Source organism: Pollicipes pollicipes, unplaced genomic scaffold (genome assembly GCF_011947565.3).
Source record: "Pollicipes pollicipes isolate AB1234 unplaced genomic scaffold, Ppol_2.1 Scaffold_6138;HRSCAF=7277_pilon_pilon_pilon, whole genome shotgun sequence".
NCBI lineage: Eukaryota > Metazoa > Arthropoda > Thecostraca > Pollicipedomorpha > Pollicipedidae > Pollicipes > Pollicipes pollicipes.
The window spans coordinates 35,716,371-35,731,002 of NW_023596818.1; the positions used below are offsets into that span (position 1 = coordinate 35,716,371).

Here is a 14,632-nt window from a genome sequence, read left to right on the forward strand (position 1 = left end):
TGCTGGATTTGTGTACTAAAACCACCAGTTCAAACTTACACAAGCTTCCAGCCCTTTCTTTTAGCTAAGGGCTTGTGCAAATGTCAACTTTAGTCTGAAATTAGCACGAGAAGACAAATAAGATGGCTGCGTCCACCTCTACATAAGAAGCAATGGACGCTCTAATCGGACACTTTAGGAGATTTAAAGTCATCGCGAGCGGACAAGGCAGGCCATGGATAACCCTCACTAGGTGTTTTAAAGTATTCCAAATGACTTGCAAAGGTGATTTTTGTATTCGGAGTGTCTGCTAAGCATAACTTGTTGCGTGTACCCTGAACTCGCCAACCGAGACGCACCGCCAGGTCCAACCGATGATTTTGCCTGCCCCGTTTTGGCTTGACAGTAGGACGGAATCTTTACGTGCTGCACAATGCGACGGCGCGGCCGCCCTTGCCCTGGATTGACACTCGTTGGCCCCTTGCCAGCTGACCTTTCCATTTCAGTCGGGCCAAACAATGCGCCCGCTCTGCGATTCGTTCCCATTTCTGCTGGATTACGAGTCCAGCATATTTCCCTACACCACGGTGGCACCAAAAGATCACAAAAACGGCTGATTTGATAGCGATATGCTGATACGAAATATACAATGATGATCATGGGATAAGGCTGGTGATCAGCATGCCCGCACACGTGTGTGGAACACAGCAATACACCATGACTTGAGCGACGGTGGAGTCTCTTTGTATCAAGACACGGACGTACTGCATGAGGAAAATACACCATGGCTTGAGCGACGGTGGAGTCTCTTTGTATCAAGACACGGACGTACTGCATGAGGAAAATACACCATGGCTTGAGCGACGGTGGAGTCTCTTTGTATCGAGACACGGACGTACTGCATGAGGAAAATACACCATGGCTTGAGCGACGGTGGAGTCTCTTTGTATCAAGACACGGACGTACTGCATGAGGAAACCAGACACAGAAGGTGTCATGAACGGCCGTATGGGCGCAGCGCGTGGATGAGTAGAAACGCACGTATGAGTGATGAGAAGTGCAAGTAAATGTCAAAGACATAAGTGTATCGACATGGGGGAGCGAAGACACACTCAGCTGGATATCGGGGGGAAGCAAACCGCACAAGCTTGCGATGAACGTAAGCACACAGATATGAGACGATCAGAATTGCACAAGCTTCAGGGGGTGGGGGACAGGTCACGGGCAGTCGTACCGATTGGTGCGCCATGATCGGTCAGCCGCTCGCGGCTACGTACCGGCACCAGGAAGCGTCGCACCTCCGTCAGAGCGTAGGCCATGCGCGCGTACGCCTCGGCCGGTGGCGCGAAGGCTGTCACCTCCTACATGTAGGTCCTCCGAGAGATGCGAGAACTTGGGGTCTCCAGCTGCCCTCAGCTCCTCCTCCTGCGCACGGGGCCGGGCGGTCAGTGTGGACGGGATGATGGGCTCTCGTGCTACCGACCAAAGCACCGGGCGGGAGCGCAACTGTTTGGGAGCGCAACAAATGCTAGGCTTAGATAAGTGGAGTAAAAGCTGCATACATTACTCTAGCAATACAATGGCACTTCATATTCCTGATATCAGTTCTTGCCTCGCCACATAGCCACGTTGCAGGAAACGTCATGTGCGACATCGAATCAAGAATTATCATATTCTCATACTTACTTTATTTTTGGTTCTATGATTTCAGTCTGCTTTGTGTGCAACGAGAGCATCAGCACATTGCAGGGCACATCGATTATAGTGCATCATTATCCAACAGAATATAACAAACTGTAAAGTAGCTAAGCAATTGAGGCTTGTATATAAATCTGGACGTTCGTCCAGACAAAGCATTTAACCCTGTGTTCAGTTCTATCTGTTTTCGTGGGGGACGAGCTGATACAGACCATGACAAAATGCAAGGGACCTCCATCAGTTTCATCCATGAGATAGTTTACTTTCATATTGCCCATGTCACATCCAGTATACTTTCCCCGAGTATACTCTATCCATCCAGTAGACTTTTACTTTTCACTTAGATCATAAATGCAAGCTTCGATAACGGGATGTCGGTGTGGGCATTCCACCTGGGGGTAGCGTGTGACATCGCTTATTGTGTAAATCAGGATTTCCGCGCGCTGGGGGAAGCAGAGGTTCATTTCACGCGCATGTGCTGCTTTTCTTAATTACAGGGATATCAAACGCACAAAATATCACAAATGCCAATCCAAACATGGATTTTCGAATGACCTTTGCTCATGTTGGCAACGCCTGCTCCTCACAGACGCAACTAAAACCAGTCTACCACTTTGGCTCAAAATTATGCAAAGCATATGCCACATAGGCATAATTTGTTGACTGCTTGCCTCACCGCAATATGTCAAGTATTTCGTGAGGACCGCACGGCCGAATGGCTGCAGCCCCAGCACCGGCACAGGTCACCATCCGACTCAGCAGCCCTCCATTAATATGCACCCACCGTCCTCAATCTAGAGCCCGTCTCCAATTTTTCCGGACAAACCGTCGTCAAAAGCAGATACATTTTCCATCCGACGTATTTCAAAGGCACAATCATGCGTCGCTCGTGAATTGTCGTCCGTCGAATAAATTCGGTTCTGGAATTATGTCTGGCCGACCGAGATGGTCGCATTTCAGCTGCGCGCGGCAGCGTAGCGGTGAGATGACGTAAGCGTCTCGTGCAATCTCATTCGAGGCCGTGGGTGCATGCAGCGACTGGCGACACATCGCTACGGAGGCGATACCAGGTTTACCGAGATAAACACCCGTTCGGGCTAAATCTGGGAAAGATGCCGTTTTTGTAGTAATGGCGAGCAGAGATAGTGTGTATTCTAAATAGTATGCAAACCCGTAACAAAACGTAGTGGTTGGACGTTTTGACGTGGTCGTCACGTTCAACAGACAAACCATTTGACACATCCCACCACCGCAATAGCGTTAGGCAAAGCCCGTGCATACGGGGTGCCAAATGTTACGCAAGCAACATTTGTTGGCTGCTTTTGAACCCTTGTTAACATTTTATTTGTCTGAGGCGTTTCATCAACTCGGCGAAGATGCAAACAAGCGCCATCATTGACGAAGCAAAATGGGTTGAATGTCAAAAGGTAGAAGTTTCTATGCTTTTGCCAAAAAGCTGTAACTATCCATCGGCTAGAACCTATTGTCCTACTCTTCGCTGAAAACAAATGTTCCAACATGTGAGGCCTTCGAGGCCGGATCATTTTCAAGCGACAAGCCAGCAAGCAGTGCGCTTTCCAGTTGGGGGGGGGGGGGGGGGGGTACGGCGTCAGCCCTTAGCAGATGGGAGTGAGCCATCAGTGCCAATAATGCCTCGCGGTCGTCAGGCCTGCTGTACCACAGCCGTCCGGCCACGGACTGTCGGTGAGACCGCAACCAAACACGTCCCATGTGTCAAGAGATGGTGTCAGACTTGATGTTGGTGTCGCGGAGGGGGCGCGGGCACGAATAGCGACGCCAGAGCATGGTTCATGTAGAAAAGACCCCTGCCGTTCGTTTCCCCTGTCATGGCAGACAGGGAGGAAATGTGGCTTGGAAATTTTTATGGAGGACTGGTGTTGTGCGTGGTCTGAAGTCCCTGACGGAACAAATTATGCATGTATCTTGCACTTTTTCTCGTATCGACCGACTTCGTATTAAAACCGCTTCCTTGTGCCACCTCTCGGATGGGATCGTCTCGATAGCCACACGGCGCGTAAGGCGTGGCGGCTATTTATATATGTGCCGATGCTCTTGCACAGGTTTTGTCTGCAAGTACATGTCCCTGTTTATGCCTCGCCATTGCACCCAAGTTTGCCCTTCCTGACCGAAAATTATTGCATTGTAGGTGGGGTCAGATTGGTCGAACATCCCAGCACCTGAGCTACGACGCAACAGAAAACCGTCTTACGGTTCGGCGGGGCGTGTGCGGTGTTGTGTGGCGTGTGCGGCGACGTCACCTCACCCCGGGGGACGGCGCTGAGCCGCCACGGTCGATCCTGACACGTGCCGGGTTGGGGGCTCCGTTTAAATAGCGGGGTTAGGTCTAGACTGCGGCGTGCGACGCCGCGGCCGAGGCTCACGTGACGCGACCGAACTCGGGCCCAGTTTTGGGGAGGGGGCCGAGCACAAGCTTCCAGCGAATCACCGACGTCGTCTGACTGAGACGACGCTGCCTATTGCAGGTGGGTCATAGCTAGATTCGTGGGACTCTGGTACACTTACTTGCGTTACTTGATTTCGATCATCGACCACTGAACAGCTTCGCTTCACTTCACTTTCCCTACTTGGCGTAGGGAAAGTTAGGAACTAGAGCACGCCTTATCCGCTGAACCGACAGCACTGGCTTGTCGACGGTATTGGGCCACACTGACCTCGTCTCTGACAAATCATTTTTGACCATCGAATACTTGCAAAATAGCAACCGTACGCTTCTGGGACAAAACAGTATGAAAACAGAGCCTTGTGCGTATCTCTGGCATAACAGCTCAGTTCGTGTAAGATTCAACAGAAGCGGAAAAGTTAAAAAGTTCCTTCCAAAACTGATGACAGAAGGCATGAGGGTGTTTTAAGAGTAGCGCGCCAGAGATCACATGAGTGCGATGTCCGCGATCAGCAGCCGCGCACACATCAAGGGGATTGGTGAGGCGAGGTGGAGCAGCTGGACAGAAGAAGGCCAATGCGGTTTGACCTTCATTTTTCGTCGTCACGTGCATCAACGAAGCACAGCATCATCACCAGGCTGTCATGAAGCCTGACAAAAAAACGAATAAAGGAACGTCTTTTGCGTTCGCCCCCAGTGTTAAATCCAAAACGTACAGCCTCTTGAGTCATATCATATGTATATCAAGTGGAGTGTTGCTTCTCGCCATGTTGCGTAGTGCATCTAACATTTAGTGCGGTTCCAGTCGACGCAGTCGCATAGCATGTCGGTTCTAAGATGCATTTGGTACACAGGGGGATCAGCTTCATTTGCGCGGGTTTGAGTGATAATGTAGTTATGTGTATGTGTATGTGGTTATTGCTGACGGTGAAATGGGAATATTCTCTAACGCGACATGCATGATCGTACCTTCCTACTTTCCAAGAAATATGGTGCCCGTTGTGGAGCTCGACGCTGGCAGCATGATGCACATGTTGCAGGTCACGTGGTGTATGTGAATTGCCCCGGGGTGTTTCGATTTGAGGGGCGTGTCAGCAGGTGGATGTCAATTCCACCTCTGCACAGTATGAGTCATTGTTTCGCATGGTGCATTTTTAAGCGGGTAAAAAAATGTAGCATGGTTCCTGCTCCTTAAATGACATAACGAAACATAAACATCCATCTGCCGGGTTTGGCGCAAATAGACAGAAGTGACTGGCTTAACGATGATATATGCTGATGATAAGCGTTATAGTATATAGGCAACGCTGCCGGCCCTGTCTTACACGGCTGCTTGTCTTACCTTTTGCTTGTCGCGCATAGAGCCGCGGCCCAGAATGGCCATCTTCGTCATGGTTTCCTCCTGAAGTCGCTTGAGAGAGTTTCCCTTGGGGCCGAGAAGTTTGCCCACAAAATTGAACTGAAATAGACGCAGATTGTAAGAGAAGTAAATCTAAATAATGGCAGCGAAGTTCCGAACTTCAGCGCTACGGAAGGAGAGGCGGACAGCGTGACGGAAAAACAAAAGTTTAAGCAGAGCATTTCACTATCACTTGGCTTGTTTGACGACCGCTAATGACCGTGCTTGGAAACTTCGGACTGTGACCCTCATTCTAGCAGGATCAAAACACCACCCGAATGTGTGAACTTTTGATTACTACTGCTCCTTTGAATATATCTGGAACCAAAAACATACGTTTACGTCTTAGCAATCCTAAGATGCTCCGTTTGGAGATGCAAATATTTGTTTCGAAGGATATCACTGTGACCCAGATGATCACAGAGTTAAGCGTGGTGCGTGTGACCTTGTTGCATGGGCCACGACACCACAACGCGTGTGTGATCGTGTCGTATGTACCACGACACCACACATCGAATCAAACGTCCGTATCTCAGTATTTGCCTGTCATTGCTCACTCCTGAATAAAACTTCGCATCGCATGTGTCAAGTCTAAAGGACGTGTGACGTTTTAGCATCTTGTTCGAGATATTGAATAAGGTCACCGCGCAATCACTCATCGAAGCCAGCCGGCACCGTGACTGAAATTGCGAGCAGCCCTTTTTGCAATGGTCCGACTGCGGTGAACATTTATTCAGATGCTACAACACCTCAAATAGCACGCCGTCGTTGTCACAGCATCCTGATATACGACGCATGAATGGGTGGCCATCAGGATCTCATACCCGACTTATGAGAACAAATAACACAGGGCAAGCCCAGATTGTGTTTTCATGTCGAAATATTTGGATTTTTTATTTGGCGTGAAGAGTATGTGTGGTCCTAATGTAGGCCTGCTTTCAGATATATAGTCTGCTCTTCTTGATAGCCTTCTCTTCTTAATGTCAATGAACAGAACCGGCCTGAATTTCTCCCTCTTGGTAACTTCGACTGCGTCTTCGATCTCAGTCAGAAGCGGTGGACACTCCACGTGTTGATAGGTGCGCTTACGTCTTGGCTGGGATATTTATCGCCCTGGCACAGGTCCCAGAGCGAAGGGAATCATTTATCGCGACTGAGAGTGATGACGGACCGCCAAGTCTGGACCCAGAACCACCGGTCCCTTCACCCCCGAAAACTGGCCAGCAATAGCACAGCAAAGTGTGTGTCACTACAGATGGCTAGCACACAATTACGCTTATGGCATCGATCTCACCCAACATTATGCACAAAGTAACAGCGATGGGCACGCGCCAGCAATGAATACTTCCTATTCCGCCCTCAGAACAAACTGTAGGAAATGAGAGCATCAGCGCGCTTGCTCGCGCCGGCGCTACCACTTGCCTTGGGGTGCTCTTTGACCGGTACCACCACCCTGCTGCTGATTCGCAAGGACTTCTCCTTCGTGACATCGACCATTTTTCTGTCGTCGCGCCAGATCCGTCCCGTTTGGAAGCGCTCAATCTCTGCGAACAGAATCAGAACAATAAGGTTATCTTTGTCGGATTCCAATCACATCGAATGTGACGTCAATTGGGAGGCGCTCGTCGGGCCCATGCGATCGATCCTCACAACCATTCTGGGGACGGTCGGCCGGAGCGAACCGGCGCCGTCTCCGGTTCCGGCCGCAGCCGCGCCGTCTCGCTGAGGCAAGGGACCGCTGACGTCACCTCCAAACGGCCGGCTCCGGGAGATTACGAGCGCGTCGCGTGACAGCGAGCGAGCAAGACACTTCCCACGCAAATCATGCTGTGACCCAATCCGGCAGATCGCCGTCATTCACCTGGCACGCCAGTTATCGCTCGGCGCATTCCGACTCTCAGCGAGCCAAGGGGTACGCCCGTTCGAGTGAGATGGCGGACGTTCCGCGGGAGCACAGCACCGACGTCAGGCGGTCGCAGATCGGCTCGACCAGGCTCGGCCCGGGGCCGGGCGGCGGACGGCGGCGGCGTCGATCGGCCGCCGCGGGGATTCCGCCGGCGCGCCGACGGCGGCCGATCGGTGGGATCGGCTCCGATTCGATTGGCGGTGCCAGCCGGCGCCTATCGCGGTGCCATTAGCCGCACAATTACCGCCGCCGCGTATTGTCGGAGAACGGACGAATCATCGCCGGCGGCGCAACGCTAACGGGCGCGGGTCACGACACGGCCGCGCGCTGCCGTCATTACGGCGCGGCCGCGAGGCGACCGGCCGGTACCGCGCCCCCGGCGACCGCCCCCCTCCCCCCCCCCCGCCACAGCCGTCCGATTGACTCTCGTGTCCCGCTCTGAAGTTTGCCGCCGGTTCGGCCGACCGGCGTTTGACTCCGTTGGCTGGTCGTCCGGGACCGACGGGTTTGTGACTGGTGCTGGCACGATTTCTCAAGTTGGGCTGAAACAAATGGTGACGGTGTCTCCGCTGTCTGATGATTGTAAACGGAGCATCTTAAATCCAGTTTTCCCATGCAGCCCCAGGTGGCATGCCAACCTTCGCTGTCAATGGAGGCGGGGGGGGGGGGGGGATCCTTGTTTCTATCCCTCGACGGCGCCCCGCCAATCGGTCCCTTTAGTCACATCACGTGACACCGTGGCCCCTGAGCTGATGGCGTAGCCTCTGAGCATGACACGCCCGTCGTCAGCTGCTGAACAGCGGCTGCTGCTTCGGCGTGGCCAGCTCAGCTCCGTCAGGTGACTTAAGCGGCAGAAAAATTGGAGCCGCTTAGCTCGGCCGTCATGTTAAAAGAGCGAATGTGGACCCGGCCAGCCCACGGGACTATCCAAGGCATGCGGCGCTTCCGAGAGCTTAGGGCTGGATGTAACCGAACGAATGGTCGCGTACGCTACATTGCACCCTGTCCATGTTGTGAACGGGTTAATCTTGAATGAGCATTCTGTTTGCCGGCATGGCCGCGTCAAGCTAACCAAAGCTAATCCTGACGCATGCGTCGTTCCACATCGCCGGTCGAGCTTGGACGTGATCGGACATCATCGGAAAATCGGAAGGCTGAGGATAACTGGCACATAAAATGCGAGGTAATCGACCAATGTCCTCATTAGTATTCACTTTGCGTTGCTGTTCTACAGGTGTGCGGTTTCTGTCACCATCGTGTGTCATGCTAGTGATGTTCAGGTTATTTGTCTGTTTGAATTGCCGGCAATGCCGAATTACGACATTGCCGGTATTCCAGCTTTCACCTTATCGGGTGGTCACCAAATATGCACGTCATTGTGAGTGCCACTTGAGTTTTAGAGGTGCTGAGGCCATATGGCGTCGCCTGCCTTCCACCTCGGCAGAATGGCCGGTCAAATTGGTACGCCAAACGTCTCGTTAAATGACTTGCCTTGAATATGAGTCTGCCATCTTCTGATGGGTCTGCTACGAAACATATGACAGCAGCAAACCGCTGGGAAGGTGAGGACCCTTACTGACGTTATCGTCTGCCCTCTAAATTGCCTTGCTGTTTTGTCGTGGCCAAAGCTTTTCATAAATGTAAATTGTGTGGCAATCGAAGAATCGTCTTAGTCCTGAGAATACTAATGAACCTCATCTTGATCTAAGATCGGTTTTTCAGCAACTACCAAACCTCTCTAATTAACCCGTGGGCTGGGTTCCACGGCCACGCATACAGCACTCGTCCACCATTACTTAACTCCTAAGGACCAATTCATTCAAAATTATGCATAACTTGACAGCTTTAAAACGCGCTAAAAGTGACTCCCAACTCACAAAATGTTGCATAACACGAACCATCGCCTCCCTCCACCCAGCCCACTGCCCGTAGGTGCCGCGTCACACCGCACCGAGTGGTGACGGTTTCCACGGCCGGCTGCAGCGGCCGAGTTTGCGCGGCTGACGTGACTTCCAACGGCCTGGAATGGGAGGCTCGCCCCCTCGAGCAGACATTTCCCAGTCACGTGACGGTCGCGGCCCGCAAAATGGCTCAATGCAGCCAGCCAACCGCGATCACACGCTGGCTTCCGTGACTGTGGGGGCAAAACCATCCGCTTGTGATAGCTCGCGCGTGCTTCGCGCCTTTCGCGGCAGAGGGGGACGCCCTCTGACCGGCTCTGAGCAGAGGGCATTCAACAGTCTGCGAACCAGATCGCTCTTGACATGGCCAGGTCGCACCCTTCCATGCTAAGCCAACTGGTCCGATGTTTCTGGGGACTAAACCGCCCGTGACCAGCCCGGTCCTGCGTGTTCCTGCAGATTAGCCGCTGGACTCCAGTCCGGCACCACCTCCTCGGAGATCACGGCACACCCAATGGTGGATCAGTTTGACCCCTCTGCCACAGTTATGAGAAACGCAAGCACCTGGGCCTTGCCATTCGGCGATTCAAATACAGAATTGTCCATGTGTTCACATTTTGTTCAGTTGATGGACTTTGCGGCGCGGAATGACTCGCGCATTTACTTTACCGTTCAATCACCGAACTTTTCGTTAGGAATCATCAGGTAGCCTCTTATTGACTTAGTGTGTAGCCCATGGTGTCCAACTTAATATCCAAAGCACAGATAAGCGACTGTTCCGCCGTGTTTTTTTTTTTTGCTTGCATCCAATTCAGCATACTTCGAAATAGGATATTGCATTGTCCATGCCATATCCTATTTCAAAGTATGATCATTGCGGAATAGCCAGACCATTAGCCAACATTTCATCTGAATTAGACGCTGATAAGCTCATAGGTCTTTGAACAGATCAACATGCCAGGCTCCTCTAAGGTGACTTAACATATTGTTTGTATTCATATGCCATGGACAAATCAATCCAACATTAAACACTGATGTATTTTGCTGTATGTCACCTCTTTTCCCAGCCGTAAATCATGTGTGTGACAGAGCACCAGTTTGGTCGACAGTATCGGTGAGACACGCTGTGCGACATGGGGCGAATGATCCCATGACACATGTGAGAGTTATCCGTTGCTATCATGTATACGCTGCCCAAAAACAAAGTCAACGGACAGCTTCGACAACTGATGCAGGTGCTAATTCGCGAATACCACAGTTTAACCGAATAATTTCAAAGTGACGGTCACGGTTCTGGTCAGGGTGCCCAATTCTAGAAGATAAAATTGGTGGAGTTGCAATGAGCCACGGTTTTGACAAATGTGACCAAGGTACAGCAAAGACCGCAGGTAGGTTGGAGGTATATTGGTCAGAACAAACGGGTCTAAACAGCTGTGCAGTTTTTTCATTTCAGATCGGTGCCAGAAAAGGCGAACTGTCCGCTTCCTGGTCGATTGCTGGCGCAGCTCTCAGTGGGACAGCTTTCCGTTCCGCTTACGAATTGCAATCGGTTCATTCACGCACGCTGTGAAGTTGGTTTCACATTTCATTTCCTTTGGTTGTTGAGACCTGATGTTAATCCTGAAAAAGCGCCCCAAGGCGGGCGACTCCATTGTTGCACGCGTGTGCGTACGACCATCTGCACACATCAACCAAAGCTTTTGCCAACGCCATTTCCGCTTTCTCCTCCGATAGAATCTGCTAATTTCATATCGCTGCAACGCTGCGGCGTCGAGATCTGAGCCCAATTTCGAGTATGTTTCTGATGCCTTTCGCAAGGTATTTCATGTTGATCAAACACGATAGGTCGAGTTGTGGTGAAGTTGCAATATTGTAGGGAAATCCCGCCTAATCAAAACATTTGCATGTCAGTGCTTGATAATGCATGCAGCACTACTCACATATAACTGACCTTCATGTTGCGGAGAACTACACGGACCTGCCATCAGTGGTTGTAATAATATCATATTTTGGAAAGTGCGACAGCTGGGCCGGGCGGAGCCGCTAATTCGTTTTTCATAGTTCAGTTGAGACGCGTTAGGCCGGTGGCCTCCTTTGAAATGAACAATATGGAGATGCCAGTTTATACGCATGCTGGCCATCAAAAGTCCAATGCAATCAACAATTTAATGCAATTCTAGGGCATTGGTGCACGTATTTCTCCAGTGTTGCCGCTTTTGAAATGTTTTCAAGGCGCAAGTACGCTGTTTCCACCCGTTAAGCCTGCGGTGTTGTGCTACGCCGCGCTGGAGTTACCACCGTTGTACAAGGCCGAACTCCTTGTTCAGCGGTGCAGCATATCCATAACTGTGCAGGCGGCGACCCAGCTCACTTCCCGCCTGCTTGTGCTGCCCTCTGCGACCGACGAAAGGCCGCCAAAGACACTCACAGCAAGTTTAACAACGGGCGCAACAGGAGCAAGCCGTCCGATACCATTCCGAAACAGCAGATGTGGCGCTCGATAGGCCGCTTTGCTGAAAAGTGGCAACGAGAACCTTCAAAAGGTTCAAAACTTTCAGAAAGTCTGAGAGGACCTCCGAAAGCCGTTACACCACAGTTGTGTTATACATTAGACGAACCATTTGTTGAAATTACATTGAAATTAAAGCGTCCGCTAAGCAAACTTTACTAGCTGCGGTACTGAAGTGGTTTGAGACACGAACTAGTTCTGGCCATTTGGCCGAACGGTGCTGAGGCGTCCGTGCCGTGTCGTGCCGTGCCGTGCAATGCTGTGACGCGACCGGTCATGACGGGATCTCCTAACTGGACGAAGGGATCGGCTTTGATTCAGCTCAAACCCAGTAATTGTTATTCACATCTTGTGGTTCCGCCGTTCTAGCCATTCCAACACTGCGGGAGTGAGGGGCATGCTAACAAGACGATGCAGAGTAAATACATATGCAGTAATATGTGAGGCAGTAATACGTGAGTAATATGGTATAACCTCGTTTTACCTGGACAACAACCAGTAGGTTAAAGGCTTCGTTCCCGCCTTAAAGCACAGACAACAAATCAAGCACATCCAAATGGAGCAAAAAGTCACAGAATCTGAAGATCATTTGATAGGCATATGGAACTAGTGCCCCACAAAATGTGTCCACACAGAACATCGTGATAGTTGCTTGTACCTTTAAGGCCCGCCTACGCAATACTTTAATAGATCAGACGCTTCAAAATGTCATACATATACGCGGCTCGAGCACACAGCTTAAGTACCATTAAGGTCAGGCCATCAACAGCCTTCTCGGAAGGGCGACGAACCTTCATCGCAGCGTCGCGTCGCCAGTTCCATCGGTGCATCCCCAATTCCGAACCCGACAATAAATCGTTTACCTCGACTCCGGTGGGGCGAATAGACACGTGGTGCGAGTTGAGTGGCCGCGCTCAAAGGAAGGGCTAATGACAGAGCTCGGTCGGGACGGGGGTGTCTCTGCCGCCGCCTGTCGTGTTACGCACGCTAATGACAGGGCTCGAAGGAGTGCTTCGCCGCCATCGTCAGAGCGGAGGACAGCCGTGCTACCCCGCCGCCCCGCCCGCTGTCCGCCCGAGTTTTGGGACCCTCTGATCCATGTGACACTAAGTTTGGGCCGGCTGTGAGATCCCGGGGACACGGGGCCACCCGGGACCACCACAACACTTTATCGGTGACCGCCGGCCTCTCGGTCGGGCCCCCGACGGCGTCTCTCACTGGTTTTCAACTTATCCCCGCCCAGGCCGCCCCAGGCCGGGGCTGCGCCTGGTGCCGCTGTCCCGACTGGAGCCGATGCCGCAGTCCCCGTGACTCGGCTGGAGCTGACGCCGCAGTCCCCGTGACATGACTGGAGCCGGTGCTGCAGTCCCCGTGACTCGGCTGGAGCTGACGCCGCAGTCCCCATGACCTGACTGGAGCCGGTTGCCTGTGCTGCTGTCCCCGTGACCCGCCTGGAGCCGGTGCCGCAGTCTCCGTGACTTGCCTGGAGCCAACGCTGCATCCTCCCTGACCCGCGCCGGGTGTCTCATTGCCGGCCAGATTGGCCGCCGGCGGCGTGAATTAGAGCCGCGCCGTGAGCGATGCCGCCCATCGACGCGCCAGCGTGTCAACGCCGCCGACCTCCCGACGCCTCCGATGCATATGAATGCGCGGCCGGCGGCGGCAAGCCGCGCGCCGCGTCGGCCGCACCCGCGCCAGCCAAAAATACCGCGAGTCAACAGGCGCGGCCGGACGCGACTGCGGCGCCGCGGGCGGTGATGATCGGCTCGGGGCCGCAGGCGCGTCGAAGTCGGGGCCGGCTTCATCCGCCCCGCGCGCGCTCGCGGTCGCCGGCCTCTGCGCTTGGAGGCGGGAGCGGTTAACAGAGCGGGATCTTCGCGTGGCTCGGTGCGAGTTAAATGCGACGAAGCGCGTCGCAGCGAAGTGGGACGCCGTTGGATGTTTAGCGGAGGTGCGGAGAAGCCGGCTGTCATGGCCCACCGCCTCATGGTCGCCGCAGAGGCCGCGGCGGCAGCACGCGGCGCCGCCTCCGGCGCCCCGCTGAAGGCGGCCAGCTTGTTTGGACTCCGGGGTGGTCCCGGATGCCACCGTCGGTCGCCGGCGCTGCGACAGCGCAGCTCGGCTTGCTGTTAACGCGCCGCGTGTTTGGACAATCTGGCGCTGTTTATTTGCCGAGCCGTGCACCTGTTTGGCAGCACAGGCCACGCTGACGCACGCTTGTCCGGCGATTAGGGGCTGCGTTCGTTTGAAGCAGCCGAGCGACCCAATGTGTAAATATTGCAGATGACAAGCGCAGGTGACATATGTTTTTTCGTCACGAGTTCAGCTAACAGTCACGCGACGGCTGATGAGTCCGTTTGGTTGTTGACCAAGCCGTTGCGTCAGACGCATGACTGTGGGACTTCCCGCGAGTCCCAATAACACGATGTTTGCCTGCAAGTTGACTTTTGGAGCCAGTCCACCAATAGTTATTTTTTCCAACTGTAGGCCAACTTATCGATTTTCTTGATGCGTGGCTTGGTACCAGTAACATATGGGTTTATTACAAATGCTGTGTTAATTAGACATCATATAATGAGGTAAGTGATGTTAACGGGTGCAGCCAGCCGATATTTTAACACAAACCCCTTCCGTGTTTGTTTGTCCATGCTTTCTGTCCATGTTTGTTAATCCGTGTTGGCTATCACAGGGTGCCTGTGATCATCCAGTTAAGCTATTACAGGCTACCCACGGTCATTCAGTTTAGCTAAACGTAACGATGGGACAAGCTTCAGCGACAAAAAAATGCCTCTCTCAGACCGTTCTTGCCAGTTTTAAA

General features: G+C 52.7%; 1 pseudogene; it reads right to left on the bottom strand.

Moving 5' to 3' along the window:
* Positions 1-14,632, bottom strand: part of LOC119106323 (KH domain-containing, RNA-binding, signal transduction-associated protein 3-like) — a 49,710-nt pseudogene that overhangs the window by 12,987 nt on the left and 22,091 nt on the right.